At 40.6% G+C, this 25787-nt stretch overlaps 1 protein-coding gene across 11 annotated transcripts in view; it reads left to right on the top strand.

Moving 5' to 3' along the window:
* PTPRF (protein tyrosine phosphatase receptor type F) overlaps positions 1-25787 on the top strand; it is a 395877-nt gene that overhangs the window by 71740 nt on the left and 298350 nt on the right. For 9 of the 11 annotated variants that reach the window (XM_080406869.1, XM_080406868.1, XM_080406867.1 and 6 more), the window contains exon 2: positions 21190-21270. The exons of the other annotated variants lie outside the window; for them this stretch is intronic. The gene's annotated coding sequence lies outside the window, so the exon portion shown is untranslated. The remainder of the gene's footprint in view (positions 1-21189; positions 21271-25787) is intronic. 11 annotated transcript variants of the gene reach the window in all.

Below are 25787 nucleotides of genomic sequence, written 5' to 3'. Positions count from 1 at the left end.
TTTGTATGTTATCTTTCTGGGTTTATATCCTTTTGTACTGCTATGCATATTCATATTCTTGGCCACTCAGTGGGAATAAAGGACCCAAAGAAGGTCTGCTTTTACCTTAGCCAAGGAAATAAATATATGGTAACTTCAGATGAATGAGAGTTAACAGGTTATTCAGTTTCAGAAAAAATGAAGACTCCGCAATTTAGGATTATTTTGAAGCCACGTACCTTGCCAGCAGGCTTTCAAGACAGTGGTGTAATCAGTAGTATTTGGCTGGGTTCCATGTTATGTATATTTTGCTCAGAAACGCGGGTTCAGTGTATTACAAGTGATGTTTTTGGAGGATATGCATTCATCAGTAAAAAACCACCAGAACAGAGATTGTAATCAGTGCATAGTCTTTACAGCTGCAGGTCTTGGTGGTTATTTAGTAAATTGTGGGTGTTTTTTGTCTCTCCACCTGTGATGTTGCAGTGTCAAGGTTTGTTGTCACTGGTGGTGGTTTTCATTTGGTGGTGACCTTACTCGTCCTGGAGACAGAGGTTCTAAACCGCAGCGTCAGCCTTGAACAAGCTTTCAGCTTGGATTTATGGGTTTTGGTTCCCTCCATCCCCTGTTGTGACATGTGGCAAATGCCATTACCAGCCCCTTAAACAGAATCCGTTTTACACGGGAAGAAGAAATCAGTCACAGTGAAGTGTGGCTTTCAGGAAGGTGAATGATGAATGTGGTCATGGAAAATGACTTGAACTTGTGGCTCAGTTTGGGTTTTTTGTTTACTGGGATCACGTTACATGCTTTGTGTTAAGAGTTAAAATGCCGAATGTCTTACTGCACTGAATATATGAAATTCAGTATTCATTACTTTAGTTTTATTAAGGTGGTTTCCAAAATGTGTTGCAGTGTTCTCCTAATGCAGAAGAATATCCTAACTAGGCTTACAAAATTTGGTTGTTGGTGATAAGAAACAAGTGAATATCTCAAATTAAATCTGCAGATTTAAATCTGCGAAGGAGGAATAAGATGCATGGGCAAGGCCGTTCATAGAAACCTGTGGTTCCTTAGATTGCTTTGGCAAAGAGGCAAATGGCCTTCAGTTAAGGAACCTTGGTGAATGTAGTTCTTATTGAAAAAGCAGTGAAAATCTGTGGTTAAAATTCTCCCTTTTTAGGCTAGGTAGACCTTACCTACCTTTAAGTAAGGACCTCTGTGTTTTGGCAATATGGGAATAGCTGAAAAAACCTAGAGGACTTCAGGGGGTTATGAGTTCTTGCTGCATGATCACTTGCAACAGTCCCTTTTCAGTTGTTCTAGAAAATGGCCAGAATGTAGGTGGCTTATTATTCCTCTGCCACAAATTGATAATGTTTAAGATTATAAATTATATAGTTCAGGTTCAGCTTTGAAAGCACTATAGCTACTTCTCAGAACTACTTAAGTAGCTCCTTAAAAGGGCTCCTGTGTAACTTAGTACTATTTATCTTTATTTGCTCCCTGCCTAGAGGGGTTTTTTGAGTAGTTAGAGAACTAACTAACTGTACCTTTAAGTTGATGACTTCCCACTCTTCTTTTCCCTTGATTGCTTGTTGTATTTCTTTGTTGCATCTTGTCTATGTTAGATCATAACTTCTTCAAGACAGGAACTGTATGGTGGAGAAGCCAGGATCGGGGGTATGATCTTGGTTTAGGACCTTCAGGCAATATTAAAATACAAATAACTATGCTTGAAAGATTTTTAACATATGATCTAAATTGTTACAGGGCAGCAGTTTACATTCTGTTTGAGCTTAGCAATATGCAGTCAAGTTCCAACAAGTTGGAGGCTGACTGTCCTGAGCTGTAGTGCTTGTTCTGTGATTTACCTGCTTCTCAAGTCTAAACCAAGCTCTGTTATCAAAAAATGAAGCACAAACTGGTATGCTAGTACAACATATGTTTTGGGATTTTAGTTGCAGGAAAGCTGGATAATTCCAATATTTCCAGTGGCAGTTTTCACACTGTAGTGTAGCTCTTCACAGTGTGATTTTTATATGCAGAATATGCAGTAGTGCACATTCAGATGCTGTAAAACCAGTAGATCTTTATTAAATAATAAAACCCCCCACCTTCATAAGGGTAAGCACTTTAAAATTGGACCACAACATTCCTTTTTATGCACATGTTAAAAGCATAGTATTCAGTAGCACTATTGCATTCTTTTTCTCAGATGATCAGATAATGTAATTTTTAATAACTTGTCAACTACCAGTAATATGCAGCTGTGCGCAATTTGTATAGGATCCATGAAAGCCTTCAAAGTGGAAAAAATGTACAATAAACTTATCTGTGTAACATATGATGCATTATTTAACATCATAAAATGTTGTAATACTGAAAATTTACAGCTGTCTGTAAGCCACAGTAATAGGATGGTAAGTTACCTTTGCAATGAATATGCTTTAGGTAGGAGCCTCTCTGTGCTGCTGCCTGTGCTCCTGGCTGTGAGCAGCGGGGATGCCAGGCTGAGCCGGCTGGCGAGCACCTGTGGAATTGAGACATGTCAGGGGTTTTTGCACTTTAATTCATTTCTGTGTCCACTGATGTCGCGGTGATTACGAGTACAATGAAGAAAAAAATCTAAACAGAATTGAAAAACCTCTGCTGGTGCAGCTGGTTGCCCCTAGTCAAAAGTCCATTTTCTGTTGGTTGAAAGGTTGTCTTATCACAAATTAAATTTTTCAGCTGAGGAAGCCATCTGACTGGAAATGGAAGAGAATAGGGGGTTAGGGTTAACTGAACTGCTAGGGAAAAAAAAGGATAAAAGCATTCTGTTGCCTTTCCTATGGGAGGAGGTGGGTCATCACTTGATTTGCAGGGGAAGCATTTGGTATGCTGAATGTTACTAAAGAAATCACTGTGTTTGACACATTTTTATGTTGGGTAGGGTTGTGTGAAGTCATAAACAGGAGACCGATTAAGGGACATCTAAAGCAGAGTTTTTATGTGAAATTTAATTTAAAGTTCCGTAAAATGGACAGTGATACTAAAATGCAATTCATTCTTGCAACACTGAGTGTGTCTTTATGGTGAGCCTAATTGGTTTGGAGATAAGTTGCTGAGTTGTAATACTGGAGGAGAAGGTAGGATTGTTATCAAATAAACCTGATGGAGCGGCAGCAAGTCCTGCTGGTGGTTCCTGGCTGTGCTGGAGCTTCATTCATACTTGATGGCAGGGTTGGGGTGTTTTGGGTGAGGATTTGGGATGGAGGTCTCCTTTGCCCGCTGGCTATTTATCAGAGGAGAAAACTGAGCTGTGGGGTTTTGGGGCATTCTTTGCTTTTTGTTGTCTAGCATGATTGAAAACTGAGAACTGAGGAGCTTTTTGGGGGTTGGGGTTGTTTGTTTTGAAGATTAGCTTTCTACTTAGGGCTAATCTGGGGAGCCTGTAATGCCTGAGGGCAGGTGGTGCCCACCAGTGGTGTCAGGTGAACCCTGGGAATGACCTGTTGGGTTAGTGCTTTGCATTTTCTGTCTATCCTGCTGGGGTTTTTCAATACTTTTTTTCTTTTTTTTTTTTTTTTTTAAATACCCCTTCCCTCTCCTGAAAGAGGAATGGATGAAAGCAAGTTGGCTGATACTGGGCAGCCGTGAAACAAGGTGATAAGGGTGCAATGTCTGAGCAGGGCTTGTATTTTAGGATAGATGGCTCCAAAATGAAGTGTGGGGAGGAGGGATAATTGGGGACAGGGAAGTCACCAATGAATGGTTTTCAGAGAAGTCACCTTGTTCCCGCAGCATCCCCAGCACCTGCCAGGAGCCTGGGAGCTGAAACTGAGGTTTGGAGGGGTGGGGAATTAGTGCCCCTTGGAAGCTCCTTGGGTGATCAGGGTTGTTTCTCTGACACTTTTTAGGTATTTATCCCAGGATTAAATTTCCAAATGACTGTATAAACTACCTTCAGGTCTTTGAAAGAATGGAATTACATAATAAAAGATAACTTGATGGAATGTCATACCATGTTTATATATAATATATACAATTTTCTAAATGTGATTCACTCAGAGTATGAATACAACTGTAAAATTGACCGGGTAGATAACTGAATACTTCAGCATGAATTTCTGTATTGTCACAATTAGGAGGAAGCAAATTTTGGGTAAACTGTGGATTGTTAAGGCTTGATTTTGTTTCTAACACCAGAGGAATCCTGGATATTATTGGAAAAGAAAGAAGTAATAGGGCCCTGGGAGATCTTAACTGCGAATATCAGTGGCATGTTTCCGGGTGAAATCTTCCCAAAATGTGAGCTGTGTCTTGGTGCTACTCTGTAATTGCCCCTTTGTTGGCTATCAAAAAAAATTACTGGCGGTGTTCACAAGTAGTTCGAAGTGATATGACATAATCTACTGGGAGAGATCACGGGGCTGGGAGTATTACTTTGGCCCTGTACAGGGCTTAGTTCAGGCTCTTTCCTTGGTGTGTTTGCTTTTTAATAAGTAATTCACTCTGGGAAGTTTTCTCTAGACTTCTACAGTTGGTGAGTGGCTATTTGAAAATTAGGAGAAGCACATAAATATGTGAAACTGATGTTGAAACCTAATATCCAGAAATACTCTCTGTTTGCATAGAAGAAATAGAGTTAAAGCAAATGTGACTTTAAAGTTGTCTAAAGGCAGGGGGTGGGGGAATTCTGTGGGTTTCAGCAGTGCCACTTGGATAGGCTACATTTGGAAAGGGTAGACTCTTCTTCAGACTCTGAAGACAAGTATTTTGAAATAGGCTACAGTATCTGCTGAAGTAGATGACTTCCAGGTCGTTTACAAAAAGTACAGGGCAATTTGTGTGACGCAAAATTGTTTATTTCCTACTCTTGTTAAATTTGTACTCAGTAACTAGATCCATGTATGTAAACAAAAAAACCCTCTTTAAAATACTGCCCTGCAGTTTATTTCGAACTTGCATTTCCCTTTTGGGTTAAATAGTCAGTTTGGTGAATAACTTCTGATCCGTATAAGCTTATCTAAAAGAAAAAAAAAAATCTTTGTCAAATAGCACTGTGCTTTTTTTTTTGGTAATTATTAATATTATGAAATAACATTCTGAAGTAGTAGCACCTTTTGAGTGTTGTCAGCCTTTGTCTGCATTGAATTTGTACACTATTAGAGCAGTGGGCTGAAAGACCACGGAGATCCTGTTTTCCTCCTTGCATGTGCAGTACCTGCATGTTTATGCAGGATTTCAGAAAACCTCTTCTAAGAGCATCTAAAGTGCTGTTGGAGTGTGCCCTAATGCAGTGTAAGGGTTTTACCTCAGAAGCAGTCTTTTGTTACAGAAAAAATCGTTTGCAGTGAAAAGGCATAAATATTGAGAAGGTATTTTTCTGGGGAGGAAGCCTTTTACGACGTTTTATTTACCTTCTGTGCTTCGAACTGCACTGTTCTGATTGTGGGAGTAAATAGCAGTGGGTGAAGGGGAAGGCAGAACCTGGCATCACCCGTTTGCAGGTGAACATCAGAGACTGGCCCCCACATGAATTGGTGTGACCACAGATTTGAGTGTACCTTTACAAAAAGTAGAAAACTGGGAAGCTGGTGACTGCAGTGTGGAATTAAGGCTCACACGCATTCAAGTTGGCAGGAGTTGCTGAAGAGAGAAATGATGCTTTGGTAACCTGATGGAGTGAGGACTGGTGGGCGTGAGGCTACCTGGTGTGTAGTCTTGCTTGGCATTTTGATAGGGGGACAGGTCTTTTGCCAAAACCATGTCAACGTCCATCTTCTGTGGAATACAAGCAGATGCCTTTAATTGATTAAAGAGAAGTAGAGGTAGGACTGTACAGCTAGAGTGTCAGTCTGTCCCGGACTGTGTCGGTCCCCCATTGCATCGGGGCTGTGGGAATGTGCCCTCGTACAGGCGCAGGGTGCAAAGGTGCTGTCCCACACATTCGGTATTCAGTCTGATCAGTGCTTCTTTGTGCAAACACAATACAAATATTAAATTACTCTTTTTTTTGTTTGTTTGTTTTTGTTAAACGTTTCACTTCACAATGCAGACAAATTGCTGTTGGCGCAGCTATTGTCTTTGGCGGTGTTACTCTGGGGATGTATCTGACAGATCTGTATTGTAACACATGGAGGAAAATTCTGAGTGGTCTCCCCTTTCAAACAATGCAAAAGCTTTTCATTTGGTTTTGTTGTATTTAATTAAAATAATACACCCAGAGGCTTGAGCAATTGCTGGGTGTTTAAAAAATAGAAATAGGAAGATTAAACAATTGAAAAAACATTGTAATGCATAAAGTTATTATACAAAATGTATAAACTTATGTTAATAGGATGATAAAAATTCAAGGGAAAAACTGGCGTAAATATTTAAAAGTGTATCTTTAGATCCATTGCCCTTTAGATCCTGTGCCCTCTTTTGGCATTACTTAATCTTCATATTGGTACTTTAAAATATTTAACTAACTGTATTTTAATATTGCCTTGCTGAATATTGAGTTGTGTTACACAGATCCTAATTTTTTTTTCTGTGTCTTGTCTCTAACTTGTGTTAGTTCTGCATGCCGATTTGATGAAATATTACTGGTTTTGTTTAACTGCTTTATTAGATTAGAGGGTGATGGGTTTTTTTGTTACTTTTTAAGAAACCATTCATAAAAGACATGGTTGCCGTTCTCTTATTAAATATTATGGGTTACACAAATTATTTAACAAAGGTGAGAAGAAAGGAAAAAGCCAAATCCATAAAGTTGTTTCTGGATGATATGATTGCTCAATCTGTCTGCAGGCGAAAGCATCCTACTCTGCGCTGCAGTGTCACGGTCTTCATGCACCGTGGTCAGCAGTTCAGGTGATGCTGGCCTCTTACCCTGCTAGGATGCATGGTGCAGTAGTCCCTGTTGAAGGAATTTTTTTCCCTTTTTTTTTTTTTTTCCCCCTTCCTTTTTTTTTTTTTCTTCTTTTCAAGTAGAAGCCAAAGTGCATTCAGGTTTCATGGTCCTCAGTTGTCTTCTGCATGAGATAGGTGAGTGCTGCTAAGGTGGGAACAAGCGATGCTGGCGAGATGGTCCACAGGCTCTGCCTTTTTGCCAGACTTGCAGAGGGCTCTCACCCAACTCTCTTGCTTCTGGAGACGGGATGATGGGCGTTTTGGGAACTTTGAATGAAATATTGGAGGCTTTCTCAGTATAAATATTGTCAGTAGAGATGAGAACATTTCACCCTTCGGTGTCGGATGGTGGCACGCATTGAGATCTAAGTGGCATATCTACATATTTCAACAAAATATGCTGCCTCTCCCGCCTTCGCATTCACTTTTTAGTTTCACTGGCAGACAGATTGCGTTTTATGTCCTTTCTCTGCACATTATGCCAGAAGGTTCCTTTGCAGAAAATAAATTTATAGTCACTGGCTGATAAAGGTCTTTCCACAGCGGTCTTGCAGAAACACTTTCGGAACTATCCTTCCCATTGCAGTGGCATCGCTCAGCCGTCTGTCCCAGCACCAGAGGTGTCAGCCTACCTGCAGTGATTTCCACTGTATCCTTCCATTATCATTTTCTAGACCACATCAACCAGAAACTGATATTTTTCTATGGAGAATACTTGGATAACTTGGTCCAAAGTATTCTGTTGAACTTGAGATATGTGTACTCATAAAAATATATTTTTTTAAGGTAGGAGCTGCAGGTTTATTTGCCTATGGGTGGCCGTTGTGTATGTGCTCAGATGCGTGTGTGTGCACGTATGCATTTACTCTTCAAAGCCCACAAAGAACAAATCACCTGTGTTCATGATGTACCATTGTAGTTTAATGCCAGTGAGTGCTTGAGCTGTTCTGTGGTTAGCAGTGCCATTGTATACCGAGTGATCCCATATTTTAATAACATTACTTTTAGGTTTTGCAGAACCATAATGGGTTTTATGTATGTAAGGTATTCAAGTTTTTTAACAGTCTCTCAAATCTGCCATTTCACATGCTCCCTTTTTTTTTTTTTTTTTTTTTTTTTATGAATAGAAGTAGGCAAATGAAAAATAGCCTAGCAATCAGAAATTGTTCTTCACAAAAGGTTAGTAGTGAAAGTGAAGATGTGAAAGTACTTTTAAATAGCAGTAGTCATCTTTGGCACGATAAAAAAAAAAAAAAAAAGCGCAACAGCATTTTGTCTTGCATTCAGTTGAATTGAAGAAAAATCTTTGGAAATAATGAAAATTAAAATTCCTTTTGTCTCCCCTGTTGCAGCATTCTGAACAGAATTAGGACAAAAAAAAAAAAAAAAAGACCAGCTGATTTGCTGTAGTTTGCTGAATTCCATCTCTTGATATTTTGCAAGAACAGAACATTGTCTAATACCAAAGCAAGAATTTTGGCTATGCGTTTATTGTGTTAATGTGGTTAGAAAAAAGTGCTTTGAGATTCTGTTGAAGCTTATACAGTAACAAGATGTATTGAGATGACTTGCATATCTTAATAGCAAATTTTTCATCTCGTTAATAAGGAGGAGATGTAAAGAATATTATCAAAATAGTCCGTCTGACAAGCAGAAAATGTTAAACTTTATCACATTGCAACAAAAATAAACTCATTTATGGCCACACAAAAAATGATTATGCCTTATGTTTGCCTCCTGTAAATTTGATTTATTCCTGTAGTAATTACAGTCGCTGATTTGGTAAAAGTTGAAAACATATATTTTTTTTTTCCCCCCAAGTGTAACAAGACTTCTGCATTCCTATTTCTACTGCATTGCAACACTTTGAACTTGCTTAGCAGACATGACAAAAGGTTTTAATTAAAATACTAGCAAGATAAAAAAATAAATAATCATTTGTCTGCATTAACTTTGTATGTTTCTCATAATTCTTTAATTCTTGTAATAAAGGAAGGATACCATGACTGAGATAAGAGGTTGTCCTCCCCCCTCACTCCTTCTCATCAGTAAAAGATTGTGTCGGAGCTCTGGAATGTTCTGTTTAATCCCGCTGTGAACTCTGAAGTGCCGCTGAGATGTTACTTGTTGGTGCACAGATGAGTAGGAGGTGCTTCAGAGGCTTCATTCACCAGCAGGAACATGGTCCTAGCGTGCGTTAGGGGTGTCCTGAAATCTAGCTAAGTATCCCAGACTTCCCAGCTCCCAGGTGATTGTAAAATAACTCATTCTTGAGTTCTACTCCATCTGAATGTTCTGAAATTAAAGGTGATCAGCTGCAAAACAGTAGGGTAGCTCAAGGACCTTCAGCAATTTTTCTGCCAAATCCGTGGTAAATTTGGGATGAGGCTAAAAATAGAGATCATTGTCAGAGTTCATTAAATCTTACCACTCTTTTTTTGCTACTTGGTAATAAATATCTAATTCTCTGAAACATGATTTAAATAATGACATAAATCAGGCAGAAACTTTGATGTAAATCAGTCACTTTGATCTTACTTTGTTACATTTCTCAAAGGAGAGGTTAATTATTGGTAGTTTGGTAATTATTAGATAGCCTTGATTTGTTGCTAAGTACAGCTTTTACAGTAAGGTAACACCTTTTGTCAACATTATAAGCATATGTTATAATTGTCTTAAGTATGCGGGATAAGCATTTGGATACTTCACGCTCATATTTTTGGTAGTAAAATACTTGTTTAACATAAATTGAGTTCCGAGTATATAGTTGTATTGATCAAAATTTGAATTCAGTTAATTTAATATTGTTTCAGGCATTTTATTAACCACGTTTTTCTTAAATCTACTGGAAACGTAAATCAAAAGCAAACTTACTGCATTTTGCTTTTTGAATTGGTAAGGGTGTGCTTTCAAGGTTTGAAATAGTTACATTATTAACTCTGGATAGTGACTGGAAAATGGTTTTGGCCCTGGAGGATTTTGTAAATGGTAGAACTCATCCTCTTGCACTTAATGTTTATTTCTGGATTGGAAAATGAAAACAAATCTTCATGCTGTGTTATGTCTTAATTGATTTCTTATTTTGAGCAAATCAAGTCATTGAATTGAACTGAATAAACTGAAATTAGGAAAAAAGCTATTTCTACATCAGCCAAAAGGGCAATCATTCTTCAGAGTTGGTTTAGTGCATCGCTTTGTTTAACCTGGTGATTTGCCTTTGTGGAAGGCATGGGAAGCAAATGCAGGTTTTTTTGAATGTATATTAAATTTGAATACTTTTGATATATAAATTCATTTTAATGTTATGCATATTTATAAATATATAAAACATGTAATGCTTTAGAAACATGAACCTAATTTTTATTAAGTACTTTAGAAGCAAAATAAACATTTAACATGTATCTAAATGTCTTAAAGGAAAAATCCTGAACAATGTGAAAAGGCAAATTAATGTATCTGAGAATTTCTTTTATTCCGTGTCACTTGTATAAGCACATTACAGGATTACGAGAAATTACAATTTCTTGTATTTGTGATTACAAGAAGTAAGAGCTCTGACTATCCAAAGTTGGTCATTGTGGTTACTGTACTACTTGGTACTGTTAATATACTTTTTAATATGTAGTGTTGATACAGCCTTTATAATTAGTGTGGAAATCAGTGTTGTAGTGTATTGGTTACATTTGATGTCACATGCAATTTTTTGTGAGTTTCGGAAGACACATATTTCAGCGTATGATGGTATAAAGGTGGAATTGTGGAGCAAAATGGATATGCAGTGCATTTATTTTACTATTATCAATATACTCCATTTTTTGGTGCTTTATTCACATATATAAAAGTGAAATACAGGTCCCTCTGAGACAGGATTTTGGCTTATTTTACTAAGCAAAAAATACACTGTTTGTATTGTAAATAACTTTTTAAAGTGCTCTTTATTTTAATACTTCCTGTTATAGCAGATCACTCACTGGGGATTATAACTCATGATAATTCTGGTATTCTGGAATAGAGAAAGCTGTTTTTTTAAAAAATATGCTTGTCTAGATTTTGTGAGTATATCCAGCAATGTTCAGTATGCATCTACAATAGATGCTCTGTACTAATGGATGTGTGAATATAGTGTGTTTATCTTTTTCACTTCAAATGTGTATTTTATTTTTAAGCTGTAGCTCACCTTTATTCAGTTGGCAGGGACTGGATATTTTGGTCTGAATGATTATTGCAATTCCAGCTTTTTTTGCTGCTGAAAGGGAAGTCTTTTAGGGTCATGTACATTGCTGCCATTTTATTTCAATTTTTTGTTACCCTTTTAAAGAAGGGGGAAAGAAAAAAGTTGTGTGTTGCAGAGGTGTTAAGAAAGCTTCATTATATTTACAATGAGGGTTTGGTGGTGGTAGTTGTTTACTGGTTTGGATGTTGCCGCTAATTCTCCGATGTTAATGCATTCTTATGGGTCTTTGGGCTTTGTGTCAAAACCCTTATAGAGAGGCATCAGCTCTTCAGTGCAAAGGAGGATACGTTTCAGGCAATACTAATGTGAACTTGATTTAATAGTTCTTCTGAAATTTTTTTCCTGCTGTTTATTGCTTTTCTTGGATTTATGCTGTAGCAAGACATTAACGCTAGCTACTTAAAGATTATCCTGTTGTGATAGTCTGATGCAACAAATTGCAGTGGATTAAAAAGAAACAAACCTTTCCATTGTATATTTTTGCATTAATTTTGTAACATTTGTTTCTTGTAACAGGGAAGTATTCTTTTCCGTTACAGTCAGAATTTACTGTCCTGTGGAGTAAGCCATTGGGCAACCAAAGAAGGCTGGGAGCCACTAATCCTGAAAGAACAGCCCTAGTCCTGACTTCATGCTGTCACACCAGTGGCACTCCTGCAAGTTCATGTAGTAGTGTAGTTTGGATGTTTTAGCATCTCAGATTCTCTTCTGTACCCATGTGCTAGAGGTGTTCTGCTCTTCTGGTGTTGCCAAGTTACTGGTCTGGTCTCTTGTGCTAAGAAACCTTAAAGTCCTCTAGACTGCCTTAAAGTCAGTCGTGTACAGGAGTCTGCTTGATGTGGAGTTAAAACCTTGCAAAAGAGGAGGTGGGGAACCACTGAGCAGCACTTGGAGAGTGGTCCTTTCTAGCTCATCCTGAACAAAACAGCAGTAAAACTGGGTTCTCCTTTTTTCCAGGCTAGTTGAGTATCGGCACAGGTTTTTCTTGGACAGCAGAATGTGGAGAGCTGGGATTTTGAGATAGTGTGTACAGAACAAAATACTTCTTCTGGTTTACCCTTGGCAGACTCCAAGGTTGGGGCAGCTGTTGAGGGAATGGGTGTTTTGGATGAGACAAGAGCTGTTGCTCAACCATCCTATTTAGTGCTGGATACTCTTATGTGCAAGGAAAGGCACAGTAGGCTGACGTGTAGTAGTAGTTAGTTTCTTAAAAAGAATAACTCTAATCCCAGTTCCTAATAATTAGCCACTCTTAAGTCCTAAAATGTGTCTTTATCCTTTTGGTTACTCAGTAGCTAATGGTAATTTGTATGCCTGTCATCCTTGCCTCCTCATTCCATAAATCTGTGTTAAGTTCTTGGAGACTCCATTCACATTATTCATTTGTTCTAAAGCTCAGTACTTTTTGAGAGTGGAGAGGAGGTGCTGTGTGGCAGCCTGTATTGGAAAGGAGGTTCCTGCTTTTCCTCTTGATTATTTTAATGTGATGAAGAGGGTGAGTGGATGAGTCCTTGGGGCGGAGTGGGAGAAGGTGGGAAGTGGAATTTCTAGTGAAAATGAGTCTGTTCCAGGGAAATTGTTCATCTTGTTCCAAGCTGGAGCCTTGTTATGCTTTATGTCCTCTCTTCTGAGAGAACAGCCAAGAAGAAGTATGAAGTCATGTAATAACTTAACAAAAGATTCTAGGTAACTAGAAGGCGAATGTGGCCTGCGTGTGCCTGACTGCTGAAAGTCCAGTTTGGTCTCTCCAGCAAAGTTTGACAGAGGCTATTCCTGTTTAGCCACAGATAGCATTGCTGCAGTGTTGTGTGTACAGGAATAACACAAAAGTAGTGAGAAAGTAACACTGATTGCATCAGCTGCATGAAAAAGTTTCAGCCGCATCGTGCTTTATCAAGCTCGTGCCTGTGTTGGCCTACCGATCCGGCTGTGTCGGTACTGCTGAAATAGAGAAAAAAAGCCTTTAATCTGGTGCAGCTCTGAACAAGGTGACGTGGCTGCTGCCCTTTGGTAATCAGCAAGAACTGTGTTACTGACGTGTTCCCCTGCCCCTGTGGTATGTGGGGTTTGTGATTGTTCCTGCTCCTCGGACAGTACTGGGAATGGGGGTGAGATGTTCAGCTGTGCTTGGATGTAATGGTAGAATGTCAGTTGGATAGATCTGAAAAAATTTAGCACCTCTCCCCCCAGCAGTGTAGACAAGATACGGTCTTTGACTTCAGCACTGTTTTTGCTGATCGATATAGAAAGCAATGTAGGAACTACCTTGTTATAGTAAAATGTACCAAGTGAAACACGGGGACTTTATGGGCTTCAGAAGTAAAATTCGTGGTCAAACCTTGAGTTCCTCAAGACAAAATACTATGCCTACTGAATATCCTAGTCGGGTGCAAGGATACGCTTAAGCAGGCATCTTCAGTTTGCATCTCTGAGAATTTTTGATACACTTGACCTTATAGGCGTTTGGGGCGTGAATTTTTCTCCTTGCTACAGGATCGTCAAAGAAGATAAAGCATATAAATAGTGTTCCTAGATTTTATACAGGTGGGAGTAGTGGAGGTGTCATTTCTCCCTGGAAATCCTTGTAACCTGTTCATCAAAATGAGTCATGCTTGGTGCTGTAGTAAGTGAGATTGTGCAGAATTTGAGTGTCTTAAGAAATGTTTTGGTTTATGGCGAGAGGTTTATTTGCTTTGTGCCCAGAACTCACGTTCCCACATTCATACTGCTGCTGAGATGCTACTGCCAAAATAACTGATAATCTTTTATGAAACACTACCAAGAAACCAAACGTCTGTCAGCTCCTTTCCTTTTTTTTTTTCCAGAAGAAAGTTGTGGAAGGTTAGGCAAAGATGGTTTTATTTTAGTAGTTCTCCTTTGGCTAAAAAAAGAAAAAAAAATAGTCTTGGGCCGTTGGTAGTCTTTCAGATGGTGCCAAATGCTCATCTGCCTTCCATCTCAACGGGATCTGCAACTGGAAAGGTCACCAGCACATCAGGACACAGATACTTAGTGCGTCTCTGGTTATACAGGGTCCTAATCACTTAAGGCAAGCACAAAATGCCAACTCCTCCAGCTCTAGAAATGCTCATATGACTCAGTGCTGTAAAGGGCCTGGCAAATATTTACCCAGCAGTGCCAAAAGAAAGGACATGTTGTTTCTGCCACAGTGTTTTATGCATTCTAACTTCCTAAGTGTGTAAGATTGCTGTGTTAGGTGGCTTGGAAACGCCAAGCCTGTCAGTTGGCATTCTTGCTGCAGTAGGCAGGAGCAGGGTTTCTTCTCGGTCACATGCCTAGGATTTTTCGAGTACAGCCCTTTAGAGCACTTCTGAAGCATGTGGGATTCCTCTACACAATCGTGGCTTGGTTCTCCGCAGCCTAACTGGCCCTTCATTTGAATAATGCATTTTGTTGTCTTTTGTCTTTTGTAGACATTGAAGTCTGAAGTGATTGCTGAGCTGAGAGCTCCCTTGTGACCCAGAACTGCATTTTCCATAGAGATAAACTGGCTCTTGAAATCATAAAAGATGGATATTTTTTTTTTTTAAATTGTTCTGTCCTTCTGCCCAGCTCTGTTTTACACTTTGGAGAAGCCATGATATTCTTTAGATATCCACAGAGTTCTTGAATAAATTAATGTATGATTTGGAAAACAAACCCACTTTGTAGTTTAGTATCAAAGCAAAGAAGCCTCAACACTAACTCTAGTGTGTAGCTAAGACCAGTGTAGCTCAAACGTGTGCAAATCAAATGTTTCTTCATCTTCTTAAATGAGTTTTCTCACTGATTTGCAGAATATCAGCTTGGTTCATTATTATGCAATATACAGTTTCTGCAAGCCAGATGTTCACCAAAGGTAACATTAGACATTGAGCAAATAATTGTGTCCTGTCACACTGCATTAGTAACTGGGAAGAAAGTGTTTTCCTAGTTTGTATTTGTGCAGAGCTAAATATAGCTCTAGTGAAGCTTAACTTCAGCTTCAGCTATTCAAGTCCCTAAGAAATTCAGCACCATGTTTGTTAGTCACTGAGTAAATGACTTAAGACATTCTTGCATGTTTCTTGCCCTTCCACTTGTGAGTTTTTTAATCTTAAGGACTTGAACGTGAGGCTAACCAAACTCTCAGAAAATCCTGATAGTCCTGGGTTATTGCTGTCTGCAGGGACTATTGCAGAGATGTTTTTTCTATTAGGAGTTTTAGGATGGCGAGCCCTGGCTGCAGCTCTCCCTTATTTAACAAAGACAAGGTTAAATTGTGCTGTAGATATGCTTTCCAGCAAAAACTACTCTGATTTGTCACATTGAATCTGTTATTTATTACTTGTTCTACTCTATAGCTCTTCTGTAGAGCTGATGGTATGGTGCCTAAGACCTTAAAAAAAATATGTTAAGAAGTAACCTGATTGGACTGTACCAGTGAAATCGTGCTGCACACCTGGTAAGAAAAATCTGGTGATGTAGAAAGGTGTGTTGAATGTGTCTCCTCCCTGGGAAGCGTACAAACTGATGTCTGTGATGCCTTGGTATCAAGTCTGTCAGCTGTGGGATAATAACCTTCGTGCTGCATCTGCACTGAAAAGGCAGCACTGCTTCCTAAGATGATGAAAATGCCAAGCGCTGCGTTCGGGAGCTTGAATCTTTTGGCTGCCATCGGTGAGGAGGGTGCTTCAGGTTCATCTCTTCTAATGGGTCTACGTATGAGCCTGGGCTCAAGGCGTTAGTCCTGTTCCTTTTTTTTGTTTGTATTTGAATTCACCAGTATAAGCTCATCCTCCCTAGTCATTTCTGCTTGACAGTGAGCAGGATGAGTGTGTTTCTGAGCAATCTTACATCTAGGGTTCGTAGAGAGACCAAGACAGTACTTAGTCATTCATCTGTGTCACTTCTTCAACCTTAAGTGTGTTAGGAACTTGTGCGTTTTCTCATTGCACTGCCCAGTTTCTTCAGTACTCTGCCCAACTTTCTTACGGGTGATGCATATAATTTGGAGGAGGAGAGAACACGTTCACCGTTGCTAGTGGGAAGGAGGAATCCTGTGTTGGCTGTCTGCCTACACCTGTACCTCTTACCTTCCGAGAGATCCTTTGAGGAAGTGATCTAAAGAAATCCCAAGAAAATTGCTGAGGTTTGTAACAGCTTTCCTCCTGGCAGGCTGAGATTTATAATGTAGGATGTGACGGGCAATTCCTGGTGCCTCAGCTCTGTCGAAAGCGTGAGTGATCGCTGGAAGTGTGAGGGATTGCATTAGAAGCTTTTCTCCCTCCAGTGGGGAGAGTGTTTGAGCTTGAACTCTCCCCTCATTGAGATCTTTGAAGTTCAGATCTTTAAAACTGTTCTCCACTCCAAAGACCTACTAGTGCAGTCGTCATCCTTCCCACCTGAGACAGGCTGGACCAGGCTCCCTTCAGAAGCCATTAAAGCTGCTTGTTTCATCCTCCAGAGGGGTCAGCAGAGAAAGACATAAGTAAGTAATTATTCCCTGCCTCTCCTCCCAGTAGCTGAGTGAGCTGTAGAAGTTGAAACATCATTAAATCTCTGAGCGGCACGAAGGGGCTGCAAGCCTCTGCAGACAGGGAGCCCATGGCACACAGTGGAGGGGAGGGCTGAGTAACAGGTGGTATTTAGAAACTAATTAATATTTGTGAATAAGAATGTGCCATTGGTAAGAAAACAAATCAGTCTGCTTGTGAATATTTATGTGGTGACTTTCAACACTGCTGGGATTGCGCAGTCCTTTTCCAGCTGCCGCATCTCCTCTTGTGTCACAGCATTTCACACCGGGGTGAAAACCTTCTCTGGTGTGCGGAGCTGTGCTGCGGGGCAGCAGCCAGCCGAGCAGCTCAGCAGAGTATACCCTTTTAGAAGAATATTCTCACCAGTTTGGTATTAGTGGGGCACTAGGTCCCAAGTATTTTATAAAGTATTCCTTGCTAGTGGAGTAAGCCATGCTATTTAGCTTGAGATTTCATCCCAATAAAAGCCAAGCCACGCACAGAGATAATGCTATGTTTGAAGAGAAAGCAGGTGTTAAAGGTTGTTCTCCCTCTGCTATGTTTGAAGAGAAAGCAGGTGTTAAAGGTTGTTCTCCCTCTTAATGTTGTGTGTGAGTGTTTTACAGTAGATTAAACTTGCCTAATGTAATCTTCATAATGCTTTCATTTAAAATGCTCCCTGTGGTTTGTATTTGTGGAATTGTAAGAGCAGAATCTACTTTGTAGCTTGGTGGGGCGGGGTGTTCGATTGAACATATGTTCGCACTGTCATTTGGGAAAGATAATAGGTTTTTAACCTCTGTCAGTGTTAGACTGAGGTATTTATGGAGCTCTATTAGAGCTGTGCCTAGGCAGCTAACCTTGCAATACAAGATTTTCACAATTTGCCATTTTCTTGTGATAAGTTGCAGCTTTTCTTGGCCTCTCGCAGTGCTCTTGCTGTGTCAGCCAGCATGGGAGCTTACCAAGAGAAGAGGAATTCCTTGCTGTTGTCAGTGCTGCAAGAAATGCTCGTGGCTACTGGTATTGCTTGTTCAGTAAACACTGTCATGTAGATGGAAAAGCAGCCCTGAAGAGTTCCGGAAAATACTCTTCTGGGCTTGACGCATGGAAACTGGCAAAATCCGTGGTGGTGGCAGCACTCGTGCCTTTGGTTGCAGAGGTGTCCAGGTGCAGCTGTAGGTGCTGAGCTCTTGCTCCAGGGTGCTGCAGGGAGATGTGCAGCGTCGTAATCGCTGTGCACAACAGGGAAGCTCTAGGCAGCCTCTCTGCTGCTTTTGCTAGCCCTGAGTTTAACTTGGGGGAGGGGGGAAGCTGTGTGTAATTTAGTGTGCAGCGATCCTGTTGGTGTACGGTCTTTCTTTAGTCACTTTATAGGCTTCTAACAACCTAAATTAGCCTGGAGTCTGCAGTGTGCTTCATGGAGGAGGTTATCTCCAGTGAACTGCCATTACCACTTTTGTCACTGCTGATTAAATTTTTTTGTTAATGTTTAATCCTCAACAGCAAACACCTAATGTTTATATGCCCTCTCCCTGTATAAGCAGAACATCTGTTTTATAAAGTTGGCTAGGACATCCAAAACTGAATCAGTGTAAAATTTTAAATATACGTCTCAGACAAACAGATGCAAATTGATTCAGAGTGTAAGCAATTGCTTCAGCGTGCACAGGTCCTGTTTTGGCAGGGGTTTCCAGGGGTCTTAAATTGCATATTAAACAGTGCTTGGTATGACTGATAGAGTATTTTCTAACCTCATCTTAAAATACTTTGCTTTCTGTCCTGTCTTAACATATCTAGTGTAGAATTTTTATTTTTATCGGTGGTGTGTTTCCCCTTCTTCCTTTTCTAGCAGTGGTACTACTAAGCTGAGAACAGTTGACTTGAACTGCCCCTACTATGCAAATGAAAAAATCTACTTGCTGTTTGGGGAGAAATTGTTTTTAATGAAATACGTGCATGTGTACCATGGACGACTGCAACTATGTATGTTAGAACTATAGGAAATTCCATAGGGTTTCCAAAGATATTAAAAAGAAATGCATAAAAAGTGATATAACAATTATTAGCAGAGACTGATATTTTTAAGGAAGGATATTAATGTAAATTGTTGGCTTACAGAAATTTCAAGCATTTTTATGCATTTAATAAAAGGTTGCCATTTAAGTAGCTTAAGTACCCTTTTCTGTATACACATCCTGGGATTTAACAAACAACTTACTGCTGGATGGATTCCACTCAGATGTGATTGCCGTTCTTGCAACAAAGACTAGCTGATGAAGAGAGTGAAAAGAGCCAGTACCGAAATGCTCATTGTGTTAGTCCTGGGGGAAAGAAGAAAGCAGACCTGCATAATCTGTCTTCTGTTCATTTAGTATGCTAGTCTTGGTTGTGGGCATCAAGGTGGATGTGTGCGTGCCCAAAAGAGGACTTCCCTCAAATCCCAGGGAGCCTGGCAGGAGGTGCCAGGGTGCTTCTCTAAAGTTCTGACCTGAGGGATGGAGACTGACAGTGTGGGACAGCTGAAGGTGGGAGCCGGTGACCTGACACTGAGGGAGAGATGCTGAGGTGGAAAATCGGGACCTTGTATGAGAGGGGAAAAATCTTAACGCCATGTTGTGGGCAAGGGATCTTGTAGGGACAGAAGAAAGACTGAGAACATGGTCAGAGTTTTGAAAAACATACTGGGGAGCATTGCGCATAGATATTGGCAGGGTAAGACCTCTGGGTTTAAAACAGGAACATGCTCGGAATGACTGTAGCAAACGCTGCCAGCATGTGCCAGAAGTAAATATAGTAGAGTAAGCACAGCTATAGAGTCATTGAAGTCAATGCTGTATAACATAAAATTGCATAATATATTTGTTTCTGAAGGTTATTGGAGCACAGTTTTAAATGGATGTGAGTCCTTGGAAAGGTGAGTGTAATCTGGTTCCCTGGGCTGAGGTTTCCAATAGGTCCCAGTCTGGCTGGTGGCATAGTGCCAGCAGAAGGGATAAGCTGGCTGTCCCCTTCCTACCAGCTCCAGCGCTTGTCCGACCGGCTCCCAAGCGGGCTCTGCTCCCTGCACCAGGGGAAAGGGAACTTTCTCTCTCCCCAGAAATGGAGGAAAAGCGAGGGGATTTTGGTTGTCCTGGTCAGCTCAGGGTGTGAGGGGATGAGAGAGGGTCCCCGAGGGGTGTATGTGTAAGAGGATGGGTGGAAGTATCTGTGAGTGTGTGGGGCAGCGGGCGGGCAGGCTGTCTCAGCCCTGTGTCCCACCGCAGAGCTGGAGCAAAACAGCCGCGTTGCTCCATGCTCCCACCAAGGATGCGGTTGGTGCACGATGCAGCAACCATCAGAGACCTGGATGTCAGGGCACTGTCAGTCTCTCTGAAAGAGTGCTGAAATTGTTTATGAAATGAGTACTTTGTAAACGATAAAGACTAAATAACACATTCTATGCATTTGCATAATTTTGAATTGCTTATCCTTCTGAGGGCTGTAGTCATTTGGCTCATGTTAAAGAATGGTGTAATTGAGCTCAAGCCATCAGTTGTTAAGCCAAGCTGACACTCAAGAGAGGAGGTATGTTTCTGGGGAGACTGTGTGTTTCCCATAATGTCCCTGGCACCTTGGAGCAGTCTCCTGAGGGGTCAAAGTGCTGCAGGTTGGACAGGTGGGAGACGTGGTCAGGACAGTGAAGGGTCGGGATATCTTTCGGAAAGAGCTTGAGACCTGGAGCAATGGAAATGGGATGTATCTCCATGGTGATAGCGTGCAGGGTCATGACCTTAGGGGAGGCACTAGGAGAAAGAAACTTTTGCTCTGAGCTGGTAGAACGGAGGGGGTTACCAGCTGGAAATGCTGGAGAAACACATCTGCACTTGGCACAGCCGCAAGGTGACAGTGAGCCGCAAGGATGGCGCTGGGCAGAAGGTGGTGAAGTGGGGTAACAGAGGAGGTAGGTAATCCTAAGGATGGGGAGTCATCTGAGACCAGACTCCAAGAATGTGCTTGGTTTGGGTGGTAAAATGAGTCCTGACAGGGAGGTGGTGTAATTCATTTTTATTGTCAGGGAAATAAACTTCAGGGATAGGGAAAAGCTGTTTAAGCTGCTGGATCAACGTTGGCATGAAAACAAATGGATAAAAGCTGTTCCAAGAGTAAATGTTAGGCTGAAAATTAGAAGTTTTTTTTAACTATTGGAGGAGCTCAGTTCCGCATTAAGCGCTGGGTACGGAGACTAAGGGGGAGCATTGTCAGTGCGTTGGGGTTCGTTGCTGTGATGAGGCTTCTTGGATGTGAGACCTGTGATGGAGGGCCTGAGCTGGCGACGTGTAAAGGAAACAACTTTCCTGTCTGGATGTGGTGCTGGGTTATCATGACCATGTCGTGTCCAAGGAGGAAAGGGGAAACTGTCCCCGGCTGTCACAGTTTTAAAAATATCTGAATTGGACTATGTGCTGAACTGAACCGCTTCTTCCTCGGGGTGGAGAATTCGTGTCGTTAAGTGAAGTTTTAAACTTTGCTTTACATTTAATCTGTGAATGTCTCTGCTGTTATGGTCACTTATGACACTTATGTTTATGGTTGTTTTTTTTTCCCTCCCCATAGGTATTTTTATGGCCTCTGTCACAGTGGTGTCTCAGTGTCTACCAGGCATCTATGGATTTATTCTGAGAACGTTCCTGTGAGGTAGGGAAACCTTACCACCTTTGTTTTACAGATGGGGAGCTGAGGCACAGGGAGAGGAAGGGTGCAGGAGTCTGTAGCATAGCCAACACTGTTGCAGGCAACATCTTTATTGTCCTAATCCCAAACCCAGCTACCTGTCTTTGGCTATTTTGCTTCTTTTTTTTGCTTCCTTTTTTTTTGCTTCCCTGCCCCAGTCTTGACTTGTAGTAGAAACAGTCTGCAAGGGACTATGAGGACCTGTGGAAAATATGATTAGAGTTACTGGTGTCTTTTTTTTAACATTGTTACTTAGGAGTTGAAATACCTTTCTAAAAATACCAGCAGATCTGTTTATGTTAAATGATTAACATGTTTAGACTTCCACAGATAAGCAGTCATGCTTTTTTGAGTCAGTAACTCCTTTATCCTACCTGTCTAGGCTTGTGGCTGTTGAATTCTTACCCTGCCTAAGCTAATGCTGTCCCAATCACCTAAAGCAATGCCAGGAATTTCATCATCCATGCAAAGATCTGATTCATGTCAAGACAGGTGTAAAGTTTCTCAAGCACACTTACGTGTAATTATTGTTTAACTTTATTTTTCAAAGATCTTTCCAAGCCAGCTAAAATGTTTAGCTTAGAGCACCCAGATTCTCCTAGAAACTGTATTTTGGTGCCTGATTAGCGATGCTGATCCCTTTCAAAAGTATTGCAAAGTTCCTGACATATGTGCATGCACTAAATTACAGTTTACATCATAAAATCAAATATCTTGAATAACAGCTTGAAAAGTGTCTCATTTTTCCCCTCCCCCTTCAAATAAGAAATTTTTAAGATAGGTCTCCCTCGAGCCCTTTTCTTCCTTCAAGTTGGTATTTAGCGTGACTTTTAGAGCTATATCAACATTATAAATTATGAAGGCACCAGCAGACTCTGACAATTAAATATTTTTATTGTATATTAGAATAAACGACATTATCTAAATGATAACATTGCAAAGAAATTTTTAATGCCATTTCTCTAATTTCACAATCTGTAAAATACATGCATTGGATTACATTTATGTTCTTTATTAATGTATATTATATGAATTTGCATCCCCAAGAATAAAGCCCTAATGACTCACAAACTGTCTCAAAGTGAGCTAAATAAGATTAAAGAGCTGGTCAGTGACCTTAACAGTCAATTAGGCTATGCATTACTCAGCCTGGTATTTGTGGAGTGTAGAAGGGAAGCAAAAACTCATTAGCTACAATGCTGATGCTTCAAACAAACAAAATTTTTCTAAAACCAGGAACTGGTGGTGTTGCTTAAGTGGAGATGAAAGCACTTACAATCAGTATGTCTTTTTGTGTGTGTGTTTGAAAGTACTGCTGGTGTGGTCCTGGGGAGTGGAGAAAAGCCTGCTAGTGAGCTTTTGGGCTCTAGGCCTTTTGGAATAGGTCCTGCTGGGCACGGGTGGCGTTGGGTTGGGTGATGGCAGGTGCAGTAGGATGTGGTGCTTAGATTTTGGGGTGCAACATCTGGGAGGTTATGCAAAGACTGCACAAATGGGAGGGCTGATTTCAGAAACCTTGCGTTTCACAGAAACAGCAGGGCAGAGGAGAATATCTTGGTGTGGCATGTTGCCAGCTTGGCTTTCCGCAAAGGTGAGCCCAGGGTTGGCAAGATTGTATATAGATACACACGGGAGCGTGAGCAGAAAGGCCCTGGGCTGCTGTGCCCACTGAAGAGCAGAGTTTGAAGTCTGCATCCCCTTACTGCACAGCTTAGGAGGGGAGAGATGAAGGGGTGCAGAGTACTCAGACGTACTGCCAGGTCAGATCCCCTGCTCCCCACCAACTCCCCCACCCCTTGCAGGCTCACCTGGCCCATGCAGTCATCAGTGTGAAACCAGGCTGGCAATGGGCAGCAGGGCTGAGCGCATCCCAGTGATGGGGTAACTGTGAGATGCAAACCTGGACAGTGTCTGAACTGCAGGAGAGTCTCTGTCATCTTTAGGATGACATTTCTTAGCTAATCATCTGCATGTCGTTTTATACTGCGTTTGGAAGCATCTTAGAGCAGTTCTAGGTTGGAGATGGCTGCTTCCTGAGAGGATGCTATGTGATGATGAAACTGAACCAAGAGCAGTGACAACATTACATGAGAGCTGAGCCGGCAGCTTGGTCATGCTGCTCCTCAGCAAAACAGTGGTCCTTGAGGGATTCTTAGTTTTCTAGTACTTCTTTTCTGGTATGCGCAGTTATATATGCTTCTAGCTGACCCTGAGAAGTTCTTTTAGTGTTCTTAATGGAAACTCAGGTTTTAGGAAATAAAAGATGACAGCCTCAGTCCATACAAAATGTGGGGTGAAAGTACAGTTTAAGTGGCATGCAATAACATCTCTTAAGAGTCAATCAATGTTTTTGGATATAAATTGGACGGAATCTCCCTGATCTAGGTCATTGTTTATCTGCAGAGTTTTCTTTTAAAATAATGTCCTTAATAAAGTCCATCTGATCTGGGAGGGAGGGGGCAGGGGAACCTGGAAAAAAGAAGTGCACTTTTGCTGTTGAGATGAATGGGGGAAGAAAGAAAAGGAAGCCTTTTCAGTCATGTCAGGCTGAATCTAAAGCATCAAGGAATGATGTTACAGGAGAACCCCTGAAGATAAACTGTAACCTAGATTAGCAGAATACAGATTAAGTTTTCAGGAGTTTGGAGACTGCTGTGCATCCTGAGCAGTCTTTTGACATTTATTTAAACTAAAAGTGTTGTATGGTTGCTCTTCAGGGATACAGAAAAATACCTAAAGTTTCCATTTGAATGTTACAGCCCTGAAGTTAATAAATTTATTGAAGTAAAGACTGCTTGAAAAGATTAAAAAACCCAAACCTAGGATTTTCTGTTTCAACTTGGCTAAGGGAAATACTATATATCTATGTGATTATGGTTTGGGGGATTTTTATACATGCAATGTTATCACTGAAAGTTGGACACCGGATTCACGGTGTAAACTGAGACTTCTGCATGATTTTCTTCATTCTGACTTTTAAAATATAAAACAGCTGTTATCAGGTCAACATTGTCCACTTATAATTCTTGAAACGTGCTTATTTTTTAATTTATTTGCATTTTGGAAAATGTGATACCATGTTCTAATTTAAGGGGTGTTTTCTGTGATACAGGTTATGGCCCTACAAAATGTTGGCACAAAGCTTATGTGATTCAAAGCGATTTGATTGTGTGTTAATGCCACAGTGGCTGGAACATATTAATATTTAATGCAAAACAGCAAGTTACCCGTTACTTTTCTCTGTAATATGGTGAACAGTATTTTCTGGTTATATTTAAATGACAGCCTTGAAAGGGCATTGGCTGAATTAATTGGTGTAGCTCAGCATTCTTTATGTATGGCTATATTTTTTTTTTTTTACTTAAAAAGTCTTTACAGGTCGTTTTATCTTACGAATGAGTGGAGTGCTTTAATATATTGGAGCCCAAAGGGCATGACTGCTGGCCATTTACCTGGTTTTGTATGTTGTGTGCTGGAGAATGCATGTGGAGAGGGAAGGGTGGAGTTTAAAGGTCCAAATTGGGACTAGTAAAATTCCCATCTGCTTTGAAGGTGTGCTTTAGCTGTCTACAGGGATGGTCTCAAAAGTGTATTTATGAAAAAGAGCATCAGCAGAAGCTGGAGATGTTACAAGATTTAACCATCTTTGCAAAATTAAACATGAGCTTTAGCCCTCTGGTCTTTTTCATTTCCTTTTCTATTATATAATCAGTATATTGGTAGGTGGCTTTTGTTTTGTCACTTAACCTATTTAATTAATTTAGCTATCTAAGAGTTAGGCAATAAAGGTAGAATCACCATAACTGGCAGCGTAACCTTGTCATCCCACAGAGTCAGCACTTGCTTACACTCTGATGCAATGGCTTTGAATAGCTGCCACCCTGTGTGTGTGTTTTTTAAACCCAAGACAAGTGCTGAACTCATTAAAAATACATGCTACATAAGTTAATGTGCATAAGTTTTAGGACTGAGATCTCCTTTGAGGATACATTTAATTCTAATTAACTCAGTTTCATTCTATCTACTATCAGCATAGGTTTGGCTGAAACCCGCCAGTATTGGTTAGTCTTCTGGTTTGAAGTGGAGCCCAGCGGGGATGGCAGATGAAAACCCACACGGTTGTAGCTGTGCTGGGGTTCCCGGTGCCTGTGCCAGCTCCCGGGGCTGTGCCAGGCATGAGCACATGTGAGAAATGGCTGTGCCATTCCTGGGGGCAGCGTGCCACACCATCCTACCGTCCTCACGGGCAAAACTGTGGATTTCTGGAGGCCTGAAATAATGAGGTTTGCTGAGCTCCGATGGAACGATTGCATGATACCAAACTCCTGTGACTAAAATAGTCTGAATTTTTCCACTAATAAGGAACAGCAGCAGAGGCTATCAGTATTTTCACTGATAGTGAAAAAGTCTGGCTTTTTTTCTCTGTTCGTACCTTCTTTCTATTCATCATTAACTCAAGGATGATTTTCAAGGATTCTGCT

The sequence above is a fragment of the Falco punctatus genome (genome assembly GCF_963210335.1).
Source record: "Falco punctatus genome assembly, chromosome: 11".
Classification (NCBI taxonomy): domain Eukaryota; kingdom Metazoa; phylum Chordata; class Aves; order Falconiformes; family Falconidae; genus Falco; species Falco punctatus.
This window is presented reverse-complemented; position numbering and strand designations above follow the sequence as displayed.